This window comes from Penaeus monodon, chromosome 17 (assembly GCF_015228065.2).
Source record: "Penaeus monodon isolate SGIC_2016 chromosome 17, NSTDA_Pmon_1, whole genome shotgun sequence".
NCBI lineage: Eukaryota > Metazoa > Arthropoda > Malacostraca > Decapoda > Penaeidae > Penaeus > Penaeus monodon.
Genome location: NC_051402.1, coordinates 35,882,421 through 35,887,420, shown reverse-complemented (window position 1 = coordinate 35,887,420; position 5,000 = coordinate 35,882,421). Strand labels below are relative to the sequence as shown.

At 46.8% G+C, this 5,000-nt stretch overlaps 1 protein-coding gene across 1 annotated transcript in view; it reads left to right on the top strand.

The window, feature by feature from the left end:
- Positions 1 to 5,000, top strand: part of LOC119583697 (histone-lysine N-methyltransferase, H3 lysine-79 specific-like) — a gene marked incomplete in the record, with an annotated part of 145,940 nt that overhangs the window by 1,100 nt on the left and 139,840 nt on the right.

Here is a 5,000-nt window from a genome sequence, read left to right as displayed (position 1 = left end):
TCCCTTCCCCCTCCCCTCTCTCTCTCCCTCTCCCTTCCCCCCCCCTCTCTCTCTCTTCCCCCTCTCTCCTCTCTTCTCTCTCTCTCTCTCTCCCCCTCTCTTTCTCTCTCTCTCTCTCTCTCTCTCATCGTCTCTTCTCTCTCTCTCTCTCTTCCTCCCCTCTCTCTCCTCTCTCTCTCTCATTCTAGCTCTTCTCTCTCTCTCATTCTCTTTCTCTCTCTCTCTCTCTCTCATTCTCTTTCTCTCTCTCTTCCTCTCTCTCTTCTCTCTCTCTCTCTCTCTCTCTCTCTCTCTCTTTCTCTCCTCTCTCTCTCTCTCTCTCTTTCTCTCTCTCTCTCTCTCTCTCTCTCTCTCTCTCTCTCTCACTCTCTCTCTCTCTCCCCCTCTCTGTCTCCTGTTTTCATTCTCGACGTCTTCAGTATATTTTCTTTTACCATGTTTAGTGTTCTCAGCAAATGTCAGTTCAACAGAAAAGGAGAAACAGTAAAGCTATGCAGTGGTTATTGCCAAAACTTCGGGTCACACTTGTATGCTGGCCAAACATACGAACTTCCGAACACTATCGTCACTGTTCTCATTCTGTGGAATTTTTAGTGTGGCACAAATAATTTTTAACGTTTATGATTTACATCCGAGTTTTTTTTCTGTCTGTTTCTGCCTCTCTCTCTTAGTTTCTCTGTATTTGTTTTTCACCATCTATCTTATTATATCCCTTGTGTAAACGTAGTATGTGCTTATAGTCTGTATATTAAACGCAATGGTATATACACCTACATGCATAGGCCTGTGTAACTTAGTATGATCACGTTATTATCCATTTTCATAATAAGGGCCATGACGAAAGCGAAAGCGAGTGCGGTTGTGAAATCTGTTAGGCTAGTCACATTATTAATAAAAATGACTTTTGGTAAATATCTGTTAGTGGATTACTATGTTGCATCACAGTAGATACTGCCATTCAAAAAATAAATTAGCTATATATAAGAGCAGATTATAGATTTTTTTTTTTTTTTTTGCGAAAACTGCGATCTTTGCCTATTTTTTTCTATTTTGATTACGAACGAAGAAAGGTTTACGTTATTTCTCTTTATATTTATAATCGTGTTTTGATGTTGACTTTGTCGCTGAAACAAGTGTGGTTGGTCAGGTTTCCTGGTGCCATATATATATCTCTATTTACATATCTGTATGTGTTCTTATGTACTCTTTCATTGTATTGCATGTACAAATGCATGTAGTATGTGTGAATAAGTAGTAGAAAAATGGCGTTGTGACAGTAGAAGCCCGGCAAACAAACAAACAAACGTTACTAAAAGGCTAAACTCTGGATAGTTTGTATATGTTGTTTGTCGCTTATCAGCTGAACGAACAATATTTTTCAGTTGATTCAATTTCATCACTTAATAATTAGTGCTGGTTCTGTGTTCGTGGGATTTGTTAAACAACTTTACTGTTTTGGATGCCTACAAGCATTTGTTTATCTCTCTCTCTCTCTCTCTCTCTTTCTCTCTCTCTCTCTCTCTCCTCTCTTCTCGTCTCTCTCCTCTCCTCTCTCTCTTCTCTCTTTCTTTTCTCTCTCTCTCTCTTTCTCTCTCTCTCTTTCTCTTCTCTCTCTCTCTCTCTTCTCTCGTCTCCTCTCTCTTCTCTCCTCTCTCTCTCTCTCTCTCTCTCTCCTCTCACTCTCTCTCTCTCTCTCTCCTCTTCTCTCTCTCTCTCTCTCTCCTCTCTCTCCTCATCTCTCTCCCTCCCCCCCTCCTTCCCTCTCTCTTCTCTCCTTTCTATTTCTCTTCTCTATCTATCCATTCTCCCTCTTCCTCCTCCTTCTCTGTGTCTGTTTCGTCTCTGTCTCTTGTGCCGTTTCTCTTCCTCTCACTCTCTCCTTCATCTCGCTACTCAGTCTGCTCTCTCTGTTTTCTGTCCTCTCTCTCTCTCTCTCTCTCTCTCTCCTCTCTCTTCTCTCTCCTCCTCTCTCTCTCACTCTCTCCCTCTCGTCTCTATCTCTCTCTACGAGACATACGTTCTACTCTCTCAGTTCTCCTTTCTCTCTTTGTCCGATTTCTGTCTTCGTCATCTCTGCTCACTGTCTCTTCTCTCGCTCATGTCTCTCTCTCATCGCTCACGCTCTCATCCTCGCTCACTGTTTTCTTCTCTCTCTCTCTCTCCTCTCTTTCTCTCTTTCTCCTTCTCTCTCTCTCTCGCTCTCTCTGTCTCTCTCTCGCTCTCTTCTTATCTCTCTTCTCTCACTCTCGTTCCCCTCCTTCCTCTCTCTCTCTCTCTCTCTCCTCCTCTCTCTCCTCCCTCCTCCTCTCCTCACGTCACTCACTCTCACTCTGACCTGTTGTTCTGATTTTTTCTTCTCACCTTTCTAATTTTTGTTTTTCAGAAACTTTCTACGTCGTCCCCTATCGTGTGTTTGTCTTTTTTTGGATTTTAAGAATGTTATGGACCAAATTAGAATGACACTATATCCCATAAGAGAGCATGAACGTCTTTACTGACTCAGAGAGAAAAGAGAGAGAGAGGAGAGAGAGGAGAGAGAGAAGAGAGAGAGAGAGAGAGAGAGAGAGAGAGAGAAGGAATTACAACGAGAAAAGTTTATTTGTGTGTCTGTGCCTCGTCTGTTGGGCCGCTTCACTGTGCGCTTCTGTGTTGGTGGGTCACTAGTGCCACGGAGCTCTTGCACTCCCCCTCTCCTCTCTCCCTCCCCCGCCTCCGTTTCCCCACTCACGCTCGCACGACCTTGCTGATACCGCCGTGTCTGTCTTGAGTCCCCTCTCCCCCCTCTTCTCCACTTTTCTGATTTTCCCAGGAAAAGGCTTTCATAATTGATCCACCTTGAAATCGTGCGTCCGCCTTTTCCACTCTCTACATTCCTCCCCTTTCCTTCAGTCTTCCTTGTATCTGTCTCCCCGCCTCTCCCGCTCCTGTGTGGCTTCTCCTCACGTGTGTGCAGCTAGCTTGGGTTACTGCCGTGTATTTTTTTTTCTCTCTCTGAAAAGTTGCGCGGCTTCCCCTGCGTGACCATGTGCTACACCGGCGGGCGTAAGGTGCTGGGGCGGTGAGGGATGGTGCTCTTTAAGGACTCTGCTGTGTCCTGGGATGGAAGTAGCCTAGAAGGTGGGGAGGGGAGGTAGGTAGGGGCTACTGAGGGTTGGGGGTTCGATGTGGGTCCTGCTTGACAGAGACTGGCCTCACTCTGTGTGGGCTCGGTTTCATCCGGGGTTGAATCACGCGCTGTGAGGGCGGAAGAGAGAGAGAGAGAGAGAGAGAGAGAGAGAGAGAGAGAGAGAGAGAGAGAGAGAGAGAGAGAGAGAGAAAGAGAAACAAAAGTGTGAAAATCAGACGGACGGGCAGGTAGACAAGCAGGCAAGCACACAAACGCACCAAGGCATATACACACGCAGCAGACGGCGTTCGTGACGTGGAGGAAAACTTGGTGTGCCAGCCAGCGGCCAGACAGCAAGGCCGCGGGAAGGATAGGGGTAGAGGGGCAGGGGAAGCGGAAGGGCGGGAGGGGGAGGAGAGCAGGGAGATAGGGGTGGAGTAGGACGGAAAGGGGGAAGAGAGGAGGGGGAGGAAGGGAGAAAGGGGTGGAGTAGGAAGGAAAGGAAGAAGGGAGGAGTGAGAAAGGGTTGGAGTAGTTGGACGAAGGGAAGAGGTGTCAAGGACGAGGAGGGGGAGGAGGAAGAGGAGGCGCTGGATCTGGGAAGTGCCAGGACAGTACCGAGAACCTCCTCGGGACGCCGTCTGGCTTGATCTCCGGGAATGGCTCTGTCTATTTTTTCCCCTGATTGTCTTTCCTATTATTCTTTTCCTCTTATATCCTTGCGAAGCACGAAAAAAGAGAGTAAACAAAAGCCAGTACCCAGGCGGGAAGAGGGAAACGCATAAAACGAAAAGGTGGAATGAAAATAACGATAGATGGAAAAAAGGAGATAAAGAGGAAAAGGGGGGAGGGCGGGATTTGGAGGCGAAGCAGCAGCTGCTGGCTAGAGTGCGATGACGGAGACCCCGAGAGGAGAGGAGGCACGAGTAACTGTTCCCGGTATTCTGGTTGCGGGAATTTCCCTCCCCCTCCTCTATTTTTCCTTCTTTTCTCTCATTTTTTCTTTCTTTAGCTTTCTATTTTTCTCTTCCTCCCTTCCCTTTTCACTCTTTCCCTCTACCCATTTCTCTTTCTCCGCCTCCACTCTATCAGTGTTTTTTTGTTGTGTATCAGCTACCACGTATACTTCCCTCTCACTCTCTCGCTCTTTCGCACTCTCCTTATATTCCCGCACATGTCTCTTGCGTTTGTTATTTGTCAGTGCACAGAGGGATAGCAGGGAGAGGAGATGAGTGTGGGTGTTGCGGAGCCCATTAAAGTCATAGCGGCCACTTAAGTGTCTGTGGCGTATCACGAGTCCTGTGCTGTTGTCTTCTTGGTGTTTCTTTTATTCATATTCTTGTTGATTTTTTGTGTAATTTCTCTTAATTTTATTTTGTTATTTTTATTTTTTATTATTATTATTATTTTTTAAATTTCTCGATCTGTTTTCGAAAGAGAGGTCTTGGGAATGGGGGTGAGGGTTCTAAGCCATTTCACAATGTTGGGCGTGGGGGCCAGAACAAATGTTTTACGTGTCTGTATGTACAGTGTGCTTGTTTGAGAATGTGGGCGTGGGCGTGGGCGTGTGGGCGGAGGGCGGCCACATTCTTGACCTGGGCGTGGGGGAAGCTGGTGAAAGTGTGGGAGAGATCGAGTATGGTTCCTTTGCTGGGCACTGTGCCGGGAATCGTAGAGAACTGTCGGAGGGAATTTTAGTAATGCAAATTCAACAGTCACAAGAACAGAGTTTATCATATATAATCACAGGCAACGAGACGCAACATTTGATCGCCCCGGTTTGAGGAGGAACCGAGTCTCCGAGTTACAGGGCCAGATATTATCGCAGGCAACCAGACATACCAACAGCGGGTCGCTCCGGTTCGTGGAGGAACTGATCACTTCGGTGGTTTCT